This window comes from Caloenas nicobarica, chromosome 2, assembly GCF_036013445.1.
Source record: "Caloenas nicobarica isolate bCalNic1 chromosome 2, bCalNic1.hap1, whole genome shotgun sequence".
NCBI classification, from domain to species: domain Eukaryota; kingdom Metazoa; phylum Chordata; class Aves; order Columbiformes; family Columbidae; genus Caloenas; species Caloenas nicobarica.
In genome coordinates this window covers 49,652,917-49,669,475 of record NC_088246.1, presented here as the reverse complement: position 1 = coordinate 49,669,475, position 16,559 = coordinate 49,652,917, and the positions used below count along the sequence as shown (strand labels likewise).

The 16,559-nt window shown below is 35.8% G+C and overlaps 1 protein-coding gene across 1 annotated transcript in view; it reads right to left on the bottom strand.

The window, feature by feature from the left end:
• Positions 1-16,559, bottom strand: part of BBS9 (Bardet-Biedl syndrome 9) — a 303,101-nt gene that overhangs the window by 120,153 nt on the left and 166,389 nt on the right. The window lies entirely within an intron of this gene.

Below are 16,559 nucleotides of genomic sequence, written 5' to 3'. Positions count from 1 at the left end.
TTTAAAAGTCAACTTAGATATTTTTCATTCTTATTCTTCAGATAAAATCTACCCTATTAAACAGCAATCTGTAAGTACAGGACACAAAATTCAGGTTTCTTGCACAAAAGAACTATTAAGAATGGCACCATACATTTTAAAAGGCTTTACAACATTTTCTAACAGCATAAGTGAAAACTTGCCTAGTCAATTAGTATTTATTGAATTTCTACATGGAAGTAAAACAACTTTTACAATGTTCATTCTAAAACCTGAAATTCAGTAACTTACACACCTTGAGAAATGATGGCTTTTGATGCCAAAATATTTAATTAGTCATCCAAGCTGATAGTAACTGAGTAAGAGTCAGAAAACATTTATTTGCCCTTGGGTACAACACACTACTTGCTGAAAGGAAACAAGACTTCCTGCTCTTGATTCTGATGTGAGAGATTTGTTAAGATTTACTTGTCATCTGACACTATTAGAAGTTATTAAAATGTAAAGCAAAATTCACTTCTTCCATAATTTTATTTTCTTGACAGAGAATAGCGAGGACTGAAACGTTACCAGTGATAGATTATTTTACAAACAAAGTGTAGCCAGAATATAGAGTAATAGTATCATCATCAATATTAAGAGTAGTAATTATTTCTTCTGCAATGTTACTAATAGCTGTTCCTGATGTTTCGGTTTTTAAATACTACTGTTTCATAAAGGCATTCCATGTGCTGAGAGCACTGTTCTTAGTGGGGCAGGATTTCACCAGGATTCTTGCACCAATAATTATTCAAACGAATGACCAGACAAGAAAGCAATATAATATTTTTACTTTTTTGGGGGCAACGAGGCTTACATTATCAAGGTCTTTGTGCCCCCGCTGCATTTCTGTCTTACTCTTTTAATACCAGTATTACCTTCTAACTGAAGGAACTGTTTGGCTCCTTAGGGCTAGGTAGAATGACTGGACCGTCATCTACACATCAACCTGCATCAACATAAGTGGTATCTGCTTCTTCCAATGGAACTAATGGCAAATTCAATTTTCTTGCTCCACTAGGCACAGGTATCCATCCACCAGATAACGATGGATACCCTTGACAACACACTATGATTCCCCACAGGAAGAAAGGAGTGGACACCACACTAGGACAACTGTCAGACTAGAAGAACTGAAACGTTCAAAGTAAACTATAAACTTCCACAAGACTAAAAAAGAAACTGGATAAGGCACAAATATACACCACTGAATATCATATTTAAACCACAGTAGACCAGGATTTTGCAATTCAGAACCATTTTACAACTCAGAAGGGCAGCTATCTGAACAAAAAACCAAAACAAAACAAAAAGCCAAAACAAACAAACAAAAAACCAAAACAAACAAAAACAAACAAATCAACCTTTCCTGCTAGGACTCTAAACTTTTAAATTTCATACTGCAAGGGTTCTACTGAGGGTATCTACTGTGACTTCTCTGGTCAGAGACTAACAGAACTTTTACTTTAAGTAAAAAACCCTCTTTGAATTCCTGTATCTCTCTCTATACATTTCGGTAAGTATCCACTGAATATCCATTTTAGCAAGCATTTAGAATTTGTATGCACCTGGAATCCTAAAAGAAAACACAACAACAGAATAATCCACATTCATTCATAATTAAGTGGATGGTACAAATCAGAAAAGTGAAATATTTAAGGAAAAAAGGGGGAAAAGAGAGGCAGGAATAGTAGTACATAAATCTACACACTGGAAATGATCCAAGTTGAGAAGTTCTCCAGATGTCAGTGTGTAAACAGTGCTTCATAAAATGAATTTCCCCATTAATTGTTGGCAGGAATAACATCTAGAATATGTTATTACATTTGACCCACTCTTTCCCCCTTTTCCGTGTAGCTAAATTCTTGTCTGACATCACAGATCTTTTATCAGTTGTGATAAATCCAAGAAAGCAAGCTTTGGTCAGCAAAACCGTTTGATAGGGTACAACACGCATAAAACTACGCTCAAGCTAATTGTGAACTTTTCACCAAAGGAAATGAGACTTCTCTTGTTTATTTTCACTACATTTGTTTTTGTAACACATTTGGTTCTTAAGTTGGAAAAAGACGCCCACACCCAAAGGAAACATAAACATATAATACATATAGAACAAAAATAAAGTACTGACAGTTTTCCTACAGGTTCCTATCACCATGTTTTTACATGTTTTAACACAGCTGTAAAAGTTGAAAAACAGGAAAACAAAAGTAGTATACATCTAAAAAATGAAAAGGCACTTTGAGGGAAATACTGTTTGGGTTTCCTCTTTCTCTTACACTCAATCACACTCTAAACTATGCATAAAGTTTCCATTTTCCTCCAAAATTAACTCTCACAAAAGTCTGCAGAAAGAAAAAAAAAAAGGTTCCTGAGCAGTCTTTGGCAGCAAGAGAGTCAAATGTGAGCAGGAAGCTCTCTAAATACTGGGGTTTGTTATCCACTTGTATACCATTATACAATGGAGATAATCTAAACAGCAAAATTATTTCATAGAGATTCCAAAACTATATGCAAAAGCACGTTCAGCTGGGTTTTCTGCACTGCTCATAATTTTTAGGGAAATGTATACTAAAAATGCAGTCTATGGCATTAGAGATTATTCTCTCTAAAACAGAGTTAATCAAATACTCCTACTGATGCTACTGGCTACATTTATTCAAGTCCTGTAAATTTTATTAGGATCTGCCCATCAGAAAGTAGCTTTCCTGTTAAAGTAAACACTGCATGCAGGTTTTGTAGATAGTGCTATTGCTGCTTCCTAGAAGGAAGATAAAACAACAAAATCAATAGAAGAAAACAATACATATTTGAGTGTACGATGAGGTCTAGGGAACATTTATTCACATACCAGATCTGGATTAGAGTCTGTCATTTGAATAGACACATTCCAAGAACACAAGCGTATTTCCATTGCAGACAGTAAGGGGAAAGAACAAAAGGGAGAAGGGAAAAAAAGGATTTTTTTAAAAAATGGGTGTGTGATAATGAACACAGTTACCACTCACAGTGGAAAAAGTCCGGGTTTAGTTCCGATATTAACTAGCAAAATGTAGAGTCACTAATTAATCAGTTATAGATTTCAGAACATAGCACTTAAGTCTAATAGTGTGGCTACAATTGTGCAGTCACAAAATTCCATTCTTTTGTGGCTCATTTGACATAACCAAATGTAATTACATGATGGAAAATATTTCTGTGTTGCGTTCCATTAGAATAATAAATTAATGAAAAATCATAGCAACTGAACATGCAGTCCAAGGTCACTGAAGATCATCAAAACATATTTTCAATGGGAGTACACAGAGACATACCAGACTATTGTTCTGCTTTACTTTTGTTATACTGAAATGTTTCTTAACAAAACTTCCAGTTCAAAATTCCATAGCTTGTGCTATAATAAGTTGCCACTATTTGCATTGAGAGCTATGTAGAGATAATTTGCATCAATTGTGTGGTTTCTGTTTGACTTTGTAGCCCATGCAAATAGTTTGGACCTGCCTAAATTAATAAAATCTTGACTCAGAAGTTCAGGGTACTTTGGCAGTATAACCTCTTCATGGGAGCAACTGTGCTGTTTAAACTGTCTACTTGCCTTGGACATTGTTCCAGGATGAAGCTCAGTGCATGTGCTGTGCAAGTCAAATGAATGGCACTGGGAAACACGTTGCATCTAACAGCTGTTTTCATTAAGGAATCATTATTGGACATTCAGCAAAGGACACAATCAAAATCAACATTCAGTAGTACCTTTACTAATGCAGGACTGAGAATGAAATAATGTTAAACTATAAAATGCCATTCAGTATCTACCAAAAGTCATTTTTTACTCACTATAAACAAAGGATAAATGATGACAGTTGTGGTTTGAGCACATAAATGTACTGTTCCATCCAACAACCTATTCACCTGATGATCACGGACTGGCTGAAAAACACGCTCCATGTTCTGGTATGTGTTGGGAGAGGTAATTGTTGCTGAATTTTGTAGTACTTGGAGGACTTCCATCTGCCTTTATGTAATAGCTTAAAAAAAATCAGCTTATAACAAGAACATTTCAAGGGGAATATCAACTCCTGACAAACACCATAAGCATAAAAATCACTGTATTTTTCAGAGCACACTGCCTCACATAACACCTGGTGGTTTTTGTTGACTGGATCTCATATCCTCTTCCCCATATTCAGTGTACCACTAAATGTAGCTTTCATTTAGCATAACTAGAAAAGGTTTCATTTCAAAATGCTTAAATACAGCAGTAGCAGAAGTTATAGAATATACTGTCATCAACATATTTCAAGACAACATTATTCATTCAGTAATAAACCCAATGTCATACTACTCCTTTGGGGAGCAAGAGGAATATCCAAGGGTTTTGTTAGAATTAGGGTTTTTTAACATATATAAATTCATTTGGGGCATGTAAATATACATATGTGTATTAGGACATGTGTGAAATACATAAAGAATTTTATACCAAATATTTTGTTTTCAGTAAGACATTCTTCCACTTCTGTAGAGCTTGTATTTATTGCATTGTTTCGGTAATGCACTGCAGTAAGGAGGCTACTAGATCTTTGCACCTTTTTACTAATTTACATCAAAAACTTGTATAGGTAATGCTCCCTTTGATAAACACTTTCCTAATTATTTTTTCTAAAAGTGTATTCTCTACTGTCAGTTCTGGTTTCTATCTGCCAACACACCCCAAAAGAACAACTGAAAGTCAATGTTCAGAGCAGCTGGGATGTCCAAAGCATACTTGTCAAAAAACTATTCACAATATTGTCTTTGTGTAGTCTCTAACCTTTCTGCAGCGTACACTGAAGGGGAGACAGACTACAATTGACTGCTGTAACCTTGATACCAAATCCTCCTGGTTTTGATCTTTCTAAAAAGTTCAGAGAAATGTTTTGCTCCTATTCCCATTTAAAACACTTCTATTTCCTGGAGCACATATATGAAGCATTCTTCAAGTTGAAGATGCAAGCATGCAGACACATATTTAGATACTACGCATCAATATGTATACATACACATATTTTGAACTTATTAGTGAAGAAAGAGCAAGTCCTCCTACCCTGCAGTCAGAAGTTGAAGAAAGAGTAAAAGTGGCACGGTTTGCTGGGTTGTAACCCATGAGTTACAAAAGTGTTCTGTCACACAACCATACCGCAAGACTTTCAAGGTGAATATTCTTTGACTGGTTCAGAGGAACAGGCCACTATTTACTTTCAAGGAGACTGAGGCATATTGACCTAAGCAAAACACCGTTTACAAGCTCTTAACAACAAGAGGAAGGTCACTAATGCCCGTTACTGAAAATGGGATTTTTGTCCCAGCTGCGAACATGAAATAAAAGATAGTGTAATTTGCTGCATGAAGCCTTGTTATGCAGGGTCTTTTGGATCTTTGAAACAGCCTTGATGGAACAGTAGTCAGACAGAAACAGTTAATGAGGGGCATATTCCCAAGTCAGATCAGAAACCGACTGAAATTAAAAAAAAGGAATTGAGATGTACACTAATGCTTTATTTTGGGCAAGAGAAGACGGGAATAAAACCTACTGACATCCGATGCAATGTCAGATATACTGTGGATAACAGAAGGCAATGGACTAGTAACTGGGATTCAAATATAGATACTGAAGGATATATGTTGCTCCAAAAGGCAAAATTAAAGTGGTAGAGTAACACTTCATAGCACTTTTGTGATGAGCTACTGAAAGAGTATTATACAGAACTGGTCAATTTGGAAAAGGATGATAAAGTAGTTGAATACCCAAAATGTCAAATTTCAGCTACAGAATACCAAGATCAGATTTCAATAACAATTGCAGTTGCTTTAATATTATGAGAGAAATTAATATTATCAGGAGTAGTGTTGTTATGGAAATCAAAGAAGATACAAAATCCACAGAAATAATCATAGGATGATAAAAGAAAAACGGTCCAGTGGAACAACCAGGAAAAAGGTGAATGCAAGACTGAAATCGACCTGACAATGTTCCAAATAAGTATCAAGAAAGCAATACTATTATTGAACAAGGCACCGCTAAAATGCGGAACATTGTGTTCAATTCTAGTTACCATGCTCATGATAGACTAAATAAACCTGGAAAAATTCAGCTGAAGGCTACTAAGATCATATAGGTATCACTTACTTTACTGACACATCAGCAGATGACCAGTCTTGCTTAGCAAGAAGACTAAAAATGGAACAGACTGATCTTTACCAATAATGCAATTAGACCAGAAATCCTTAGTGTCTGGCAAAATAAGACACTTAGAACAAAAAGGAATTGATCATAAATTAATTTTTACTTGAAATTAGGTTTCTGAGTACCAAGAGAGCAAGGGCTTTGAACAACCCCTAGAAACCATGGAGGTAAACAATTGTATTTATGAATGGGACTAAATTATGTTATTCTAACACAGAGATGGAGTTTCTGAATGAGGAATTTCTTTTCTTCCTTTCCCCCTCCCTTTCACCCCCTTCAAATAGAAGATATAGGGAATACAGGACAAAACAGATATACATTTATCTATTAGTATTCTGAAATTATCCAACTATCTGTTGTCAAACTACGAGTAGTTATTTAATCATTAGGACGTGAATGAATTACTATTTTCTGTTTATCTAACAGTATTTTCCTGGCATTCAAAGTGAACATGAGACACCACAAAAAATAGGCTACCTGGCTACTTTAACAAGCTGTAGGTAATAAACCATCACTTCACAACAGAAAATAAAAAAAGGAAATATTCTGGGACCAAAGGATATTGCAAACACTTAAAAACTCTAGTTCTGACAACTCTGGTTCCCAAAAGTATTAGGCAATCAAGCTTACTAAATCCACATTCGGAGAGACACTGGACTATAAAATGTAAAATGCCAAGTGTTGAAATTTAATACAAGTAATCAGACATTGTATTTTTAAGAAGGTAATGAACTAGCCTATGTTCTTCTGTATGTCCAGATACTACTTGGAAATAAGCAACTCAATGACGAAACAAACATGGATACCACCCTCCTCTTTTAATGTTATTGAAATAAACCCAATAAACATCTATCTGGTGCCTTTCCAAGATAAACAGTATATAGATCCTTTGGGCACTGGGAGTCTAGGAAATCAAAGTGTTCATAAGAGAATTCTCTTTTATTATAACACAGAAATTCCCTTCCATGCTTGAAATGCAAACTTTGCTGAAAATACTTGCTTTTCTGTTAATCATATCAAAGATTGCACATTGTTTTCATGTATTGTAAATTTCTACTTTCTCAATTGTACCCAAATACCAGACTTGTCCATAACATGTAAAAGCTGAATAACATTGTAATTGTTTAGTCTAAAAAAAGTCACTTTTATTTAATGACCAACTAAGATTTTTATTAATTGTACTAGGAGCTAAGAACAAATCAAATTATAACAACCTATCTTCGCTCCAATACTGCAATAAGAAACATACATTGCTTATATTTACTTTAATCCCAATAGTACTTAATAGTTCATTTACTGTATATTCCACTAACCAAGTAAATCCAAGTATTCTCTTGTGTTAGCTCAATCTTTTACAACATGAAAATCTGTGGAATTGATTTTGGAAGGAATAAAAATAAAGGCAACTTTGGCTCCATTTAGCATCATAATGCCATTCAATTAATGAACTTTATTTGGAGGAAATGAGCACAGTATTGTACATAATACTTAAGAATTACATCCTGTCCTGCAGACAGATTTTTTTCCTTTATTTAGAAGAAATTCCTATGCAGCAAATTTTGCTCTACAAACTACATAGAATTAATTTCACTAGTACCACACCTATATCTGTGTAAATCTTGCAATTTTACTAACATCAATAGTGTTCAAATGTTATGAAAATGATACAACTGAAAGATAAAAGAGATGTTCCATTACTGGGGTTACTTTGGACCTTTCTTCTTGTTTAAGAGTGAAGGACATAATTCATAGAAGCCAACATTTTGTATAGTATCTTCTGCAAGTATTTTTCAGAAGTAGCCAGGAGATCTGGGTGCTTCACATGAAAAACCTTAAAGAGAATCAACTAACCAACTTTGCAAAACTGCCAAGTACTTTTTTACCAAACACAACCAAAGGTATCTGAAGATATGAGAAACCACACTCCCCAAAACCTCTAATAACCTGGGAGAACCTTGGCACTGAACTTTTCAGAGAGGAAGAAGAGTCTGAATTTGGCCAATGTCATCAAATAAATTACATCCACTAGATGATAATGGATATTTAGGGAGAACTGTGTTCAAATCCAACCTGCTTTTTCTGGTAAAAAAGCAAAGTCTGTTTTTACAATAAAATCCTAGGTCTGAAACAAAGTGGCTTTTTATATGGGAAGGCATAGGATTAACTGTTCTGTTTCATCTTATTTAAAAGCTGACATTCCTGCTACTGTCCAGGATGATAAATAAAGTAAGTGACAGAGCAAGTAGAATACAAAGATGCTCTCAGTCAGCTACTTTTATGCCTTATGCTTTTTTAATTCTCTCAGTCAATTCTGTAGCTTTTAAGGATCATCTTGTTGCTTGACTGGAACAAGGGGTTACTCATTTTTTAAAAACTGTTTTTGTAACCGCGACTGGATATCCTGAAATCTGCTGAAGTACAAAGTGAAAGTTGTACAACGAGGGTAGCCTCTACTTCCCTTCCTCTCCAAATAATATTTTTCTTGGTTTTGTACAACACTAGTACATGCTAAAGAAAGTATATGTCAAATTAATGCATAGTTTAAATAAAACATAATTTAGAGACACCCACCACATCTGCAAGGAAGCAACACAAAGCAATCCAAAGACTAAAGGATCAAATATGCTATTCAAAATACAACTAAAAGTATTAGAAAAATAACCTGAAACTGGAGAGAAGAATTGAAATGACAGAATTTTACGAATTGCTTTGCACAATCACACCATTCAAGAAAAAGAAAGGAAATAAGTTTAGAGCTACTTTTTATTGGTTTGTATAATATTGTTTCATGCCTGCATATCTCTTTTTTAAAAGTAAAAATATTTCTTCCTCCCCAATTAATAAAATTGAATCTTAAGCTGCAGCTTTATATGTATTTTAAGCCAGTCATGTGAACCCTCAATAGCATAAGAAGCTCATTCTGTCATCCTATTTTTTAGTCCCCATTATTCCCTCTGTGCTGGCACAAAGATACACCTAAAGTTATGTGATACAACAGATCTAGAAACTCATCTAGCTGAAAACACAATAGTAGAACAGTAACATGACCGAGTCTCAGTTTCAATGTTCTCACCGTGATTCACAATAGAAATCATAAATGAGATCTTATACATAAGATCACGTAAAGATTTTGTCACACATTTTGAATTTAGTATTTACTACCTAGAGTATCTACCCTAAAGAATTTCTGAAGATTTTCTATATTTGTTTAACAAAACATTTGATCCTCTATTTGCCTCAAATATACCATTTTCCATACAGTGTCCTATGGAAAGATCAACCTTTCCGTAATTGTGAGGCTGAACATTTTAGACTTCCTAAATAGTACGTTTTTCTCATTTATAGTGATATTAATCTTCAGGGTTTTTTTCCAAGGAGAATTCAGTGACAATTAAGTGACAGATATATCAATACATATTGTTTATGAAAGCCATAAACAATCCAGTTAGTAACTAGAGCTTCAAACTATTATAAAGAATTTCCCAAGGTCTAACATGGTTGTGTAGTTTATATCTACTCTGAATAATATTACACCCATGTGTGGTGGGTTGACCCTGGCTGGATACCAGGTGCCTACCAAGCCACACTATCAATCCCCTCTTCAGCTGGACAAGGGAGAGAAAATATAATAAAAGGCTTGTGGGTTGAGATAAGAAGCGGGAGAGATCACTCGCCAGTTACCGTCATGGGCAAAAGAGACTGGACTTGGGGAAATTAAACTTACTGGCGACCAAATCAGAGTAGGGTAATGAGAAATAAACCCAAATATTAAAAACACCTTCCCTTCACCCTTCCTTTCTTCTAGTGTTCAATTTCAATCCTGCTTTTCTCTATCTCCTCCCAAGCGGCACAGGGGAATGAGGGTTGTAGTCAGTTCATTATACGTTGTCTCTGCTGCTCCTTTCTCCTCACACTCTTCCACTGCTCCAGCATGAGGTCCCTGCTATGGGAGACGGTTCTCCATGAACTTCTCCAACGTGAGTATTTCCCACAGGCTGCAGTTCTTCACTAACTGCTCCAGCGTGGGTCCCTTCCATTGGGTGCAGTCCTTCAGGAACAGACTGTTCCAGAGTGGGGGGTCACAAGTCCTGCCAGCAAACCTGCTCCAGTCTGGGCTCCTTTCTCTATGGGTTTGCAGGTCCTGCCAGAAGCCAGCTCTAGTGCTGGCTTCCCACACGGTCACAGTCTCCTTCGGGCGTGCACCTGTGCTGGCATGGGGTCCTCCACAGGCTGCAGGTGGATACCTGCTCCACCATGGACCTCCATGGGCTGCAGGGGGATCTCTGTACATCACTTGAAAGAAACCAACTTAAGTCCAAATACCTGTACCCGAATGGCAAACCAAAGATCACCAAACTATAGTTTGCTGCCATCAAACCTATGATCTTTCATTCTAACTTTTCATAGTGTATTTTAACAAAGTTTTAATAACGGCAGTAGGAATTAGTCCCCACAATGTGCACAACATTTAAAGTTATTCTAAATATTTTAGAGTCAAATTGACTACAAACACTGTCAAATATTATCCTCTTTATATCATCAGATGGCAGGAATATTTCAAAGAAAAGTCAGTTACAATTTTTTGACTGATTTTTTTTTTTGGTCGTTCCATAAAAACCCAAAAACAAACAAACAAACAAAACCCAAAAAACCCCAAGACACAAAAAACCCCCACAACTTGATAGGAGACAATTTCTATAAAATACCACCCACCAAAAATCCACAAGCCACATACTCCACAAAATATCCCACTATGTAAACATAGTGCTATTTCATTTCCTTGCATTAAAAGTCTGTGTTCTTATAAAGAATTGGACGTACAGCCACGTTCACTGAATGTCTGTAGCATTCTGATTCTTTTGCCTACTCAAAGTGACTCAAAGACACTGTAAGCTGTCTCGGCTCCCCCCACTAAAATAAGCTTAATGACTTCATACACAGAATGACCAAAGGCCAAGGATATATTTAATCGGTAAAAAGTGTTCTCTGTTCCTCTGCTTCAACCTGGTCATGTTTACAACACAAAGTAAAGTAGAGCAATAGAAGCCTGTCTTAAGTGGAAGAGTTCACGCTGAGGATTCAGTGTCCAATGTGACCAAGTCTGAAAGGTTTTTAAGTCTGACCTGTTCTGAAACTTCAAATTTTCTTCCCGATTTCACATGCAACAAACAGTTCCCTACAAGTCAATGTACTTTCCTCCTCATGCAAAATTTATGAAATCAGGCCAGTATTTAGAATGCGACACATCCCTCAACACTCCATGAGCGCACGACAATACATTATAGGATTTTAAAGACTTGAGAAAGCTTATTTTAATTGAGCAATCATTTCAACACATGCTGATGAAGTTTTCTTCTATGCATAACTATCTACCATTTCACAAATGAACTCATGAATAACTTTAAACATAAAGTGCTTAAATGATTATTACTATGAAGCACTACAACATTTACATTAAGACACTAGCTATACTTCATATATAGAAAAAAATATTTGTTAGAAATACTAAAGAAGAAACTCCATTGACTGAGTATAGACTTTCCCTTCCCAAATGACCCAGAACTAAAAGAGAAATTGGAAAAGACATTGTCTAGATAATGATTTGCCTAAATAGAGTTACTGAAATCCAGATTCAGTTTCCATTATGCAGCCAAATAGCCTGCAGGTATAATATCTTCAACTGGCACCAGGCTTAATGCTTTTTTATTGATCTGCTCATAGCTTAAGTGCACACATAAGGATATGGATTGTTAAACAATTCTTGTTATCTATCACTGATTATGGAAATATAATACATCTTGCAGCAGCATCTGCACTTTCTCTAACATGAAATGCTACTTAGAGCAGACTGTTCATTTTAACACTTGTATTTTTTGTGCACCAGCTAAATGGGTGAATTTGTTAAGCACCAATTACACAATGGGCCCTCTCCGTGTAAGCAAGCCTATGGTGTAAGCAATAATGTATCATTAGATTCTTTGTACTAATATTTGAGTTGCATCACATGTAATGTAGAATTATATCTGTAACTAACAAGGTACATTCAAACTCTTTGTATTTCTTGTCTTCCCCAAGAGATCCTCAGCTTCTCCTCATCCAATGATTTCAAACAAAACAAAAATATTAGGGGGAAATATAATATTTCGAGTTCATATATCATGGCGGTTGCTAACGTCAGCCTTTGCAAAGGGTTTAGTACAGCTATTAATACAAATGCTGAGTGTTTCCTACTTCGGGCTCAGCAGGAATAAATAGAAACCTTTTTTGGCCGGACACTGAAGGAAGACCCTCCTGAAACTACTTCAAACTCTGAAAGTACTTTTAAAAGAAGTCTGCTTCACAGTTCACTCTCTTGCATTCTGCTAAGACAGCAGGTTACCAACCAATATGAGAATAGAAGTAAAAACCGTGAGGCACAGTACTGTCAGGCAAACAGGAGAAATCCTGACTAAATTAAGCCAATGGCAAAACTCGCAGTGATTCCAATGGGGCCAGGATTTAACCCTTATCTTGTTGATCAAAACAATTCACTGTTCAGAAGGACCAGACTGCTGTGCCTGCCAAGAATTTCTTAATGCAACCTATCATGGTGAGTAGTAATTATATATATGTCCACAACTACTCCTTTTTCATTCTACCAAGGCAAACTGTTGACTTGCCAAAAATATTACAACATAATCAAACAGCATCCACAACAAAGATCTTTCTTTCATCTTAGCAAAGAGCCAGATGTACCACAGCTCTCCTTAGTGTAACCGTACTACTGGTCTGCAAATAAATAATTATCACTCCCTCAATACCCGTTACCAACCACTGATGTTGATTCCTGCTGAAGTGGAATACCTGCATTAAAAACGAATGGTTTGCACCAAGAAACTAAGTGCTTTCTAGGTTTGGCAATGTCATGTTGCAGAAAGGTTCCTATTTTTCAGTGAACCACAAAGGACATACTTGAAGGAATATCTTCTACGCAGCATGGACCCAAATTCAGAGGAGACTAGTCATGAATAGTATAACTGAACACTTCTTATATTTCTTCACAGGTTTTACAAGCTACATCATAACTATGCTAACCAAAATGATCTAATGTATATGCAATTCAATAACCAGAGAGAATCAAGTTATCCACATGACAATCAATTTTACACTAAACTAGAACAAAACTCTGGTTTTAATGTGCTGCGCAGAGGACCAAAAATAAATGCTTCTTTTTGACATAGATACCAGTACTTCTAATTTGGAAATATTTGAGAAATCTGTTGTAAGATTGTACAACAAGCATTTTTCCCTTGATAACTAATTAAATGAAATAATCAAGCAGAACTGGTTAATTTGTTCTCCTCAGACTGGGAAAGTATTGCAAAGCATTAATTCAACCAATACAGTGCCTTTGTAGGGAAACGTGGCAGTTGCTTACTGCCACAGGCATCACAAGAACCTATCTCAATTTCAGAAGGACATTTGGGATGGAATCACAGGAGCATAGGAAAATTCTGTCTATAACACAGGATACTGGCCCTTGCTCGATCTTAAACCTCTTTAATTATCTCATCATATCTGCCTGGATTCTACTTTCCATTACTCCACAGAATTTCCTTCTTCTCAACAACTTATGGTAGAACTTAATCAGACACAGGATATCTAACATAATTTATTTCACTAACTTTGATCTCCTGTGTAACTGTGAACTCCTGTCACGTTATTGCCTGCTTTATCAATGACCTGATTCAAATGAGAATGTCAGTTTATAACTTCATTTAAGTATCCCTGAACAGCAGCCTAATGCCCCTAATAACTACTCTGGTTACAAGAAACCCTTTCAATTTTAGAGAAGATAGAAACCAAGAATTACTAATTCATATCTATTTAAATAGATTTTAAGATTGGCAGGAAACAGTCTGATCATCCAGCCAGACTTGACTCCAAAATGTTCTCCACAAATTCCTATATGTAATTCAAGCATCCATTTATTTCTAAGCTGCTTTCAAGAATGTCACCAGCAATTATTTTCACTTTAAAAACCCTCCATTTTGACTGAAAAATTTATTTGAAAAAAGTGCTAGAAGAAACACAAGCTTATCAGTACTCTGATACAGTTTTAAGATAATTGTGAAAGATTTCTCAAGGCAGCTATTAAATTTAATATAGTTCAGCACCACATAACTTACATTAAAAAAGGTTGTTCATAATATTTATTATCCTCTAGCTGCACTATTTCTGTTCAGCCATCCATTTGAATTGAGGCATCCTTCATCATCCACATACATCAGACCTTCTCTTTGATCTCTAATGTTAAATTTAAAGGCCGAGTAAATGTTCTTTGAAACGCACAGTGTGGCACAGCTGCTTATTGTTACACAGAAGACAGTAGGTCATTAAAATTGAAACTTGATTAATACAGTGGAACATCCCCCTAATCATATCCCAACTTTGAAGTAATACCCCTTTTGGTGATATCTCTAATTTACAGTTAACTAGTTTTCTTCAAGTGGAATAACAGTCAAGCTTTGGTTAAGGTCAGAGTTAATAAAGTACATCTTTCATCAAGAGACAGCGAGCTATTGGCAATGCACCCTGCTGTGGTATTTGCACTTATAATACACAGCAAACACCCAACAGATATGCAGCCTACCACGTTAATCACATGGAACTCATCAAGCCTGTGGTTTTTACCAGTTTGCTGAAGGTTTCTGTAACCCTACAAGAAAGTACTTTAGTATTTTTTAGTTAACTACACACTATTTTTTATTAGTGCTTTGGCAGCATTCTAATTAACAGAGGCTGAGCTAAATTTTTGTCTCAAAGTGTAACTGAATCAAAACAAAACCTTTGGGATTCAACTTTACATAGCTTTTCATTTTTGCTTGCCCCTTATGATTGCTGTGGTTCAGCCAGTGACACAATTAGAAAAAGAGAACTATTTTAAAGAATTTTCAAATCTGCCCATGTCACGAAGCATGTTTGATTTCCTTACATTTTCCAGCTCAAATACCAGATCAAAGTATTAGAGATGAGTGAATCTGAATAAACATGGAGCAAGGAAAACGTGAATTTATGGACCTCCACTTACTGTATCAACAGTAGCTGAACTATCCATACCAGTTCCAGGAGTAGACTAACAGGTGACTGCTCACAAGAATTGAACAGGCATAAACATGACTGGTCTTCCAAAATGCTCTTGTTCTTCAAAGATTAAAAATAAAAAATCTGGAATTTCACTATTGATGATGCACAACTTTCTAACAATGGTCAGGAATTTGAATTCAAGAAGATGTCACCCTTTTTCTTCCTAAGAAAAAGACATCAAGACTATGGGGAGGCAATTCATAAGGTAGCTACTGAGTAGCTTTACTTCATCCTGAGTTGATTACTCAAAAAAGAAAAAAAAAAAAAAAAGGAAATTGAGAGAGATTCTATACCGCATTGCTCATTGCCTGCCAGTCATAACCCAAGACGCTAGCTTAAAATGCCACTGTTTTAATCTTAGGCTGATTTTCAAGGGTATGAGCTATGCTTGCTGAGGCACAGGCTGTACCCCATGCTCTTGAAAACCCAGCCTGGCCAACCACATCTACCTCCAAGTCCGCTGATCCAACCACCCAGAGGCAGCAAAAACCACCCGGCATCACCAGATGTGTAATACGTTCCCTGAAGTCCAAGAGCTCTCTCTCAAATTGGTGTAGTTATCTCTGGGAATTATTCTTTAATTGCAGTGTAGTTTTCCATTGTAGCACAAAAAAAGACAAAAATTTATTAGGACAGACATCCCTAGCTCTCTGAAATTCACAACCCAAGAAAATTTCAGCTAAATTGATTATAAGATTGTCATTTTAAGCTTTGTTATCATGTAGTTAAGCATTTTAAAAGTAATCTTCTGGTATAGAATTTTCATGCTTAGACTAAGACCCAAGGCAATTTCTGTTTCAAATGTTAAAGCCACTCTTTTACCTACTAAAATTATGAGACCTTTAAAACTTTTTTGTTTGTTTCAAAAAAAAGCATTGGGAACTTTTCTGCGTGCAACTCAAAACCAGCTGTACTTTGCAAGTAAAAACTTTCCAAGTGCCTGGTTCTCTGCAGATTTTTGGCAAATCTATTTGAAAAATTGAAAACCGCGGGCTGGAGCCAAAGCTTACTGAAGTCTATGGAAAAACTCCCATAGATTTCATCAGGATTTGGATGAGGCCCTAAAAAAGTCTGAAGTAATTGAAAAATCAGTTCTGCATGGACAAAATATGAAATTTTCACTAGGTTTAGATTTATTAGACTCTTTTATGGTAATATGGAAGAGTAAATACATTATAAGTGGTGTTAGTGATGT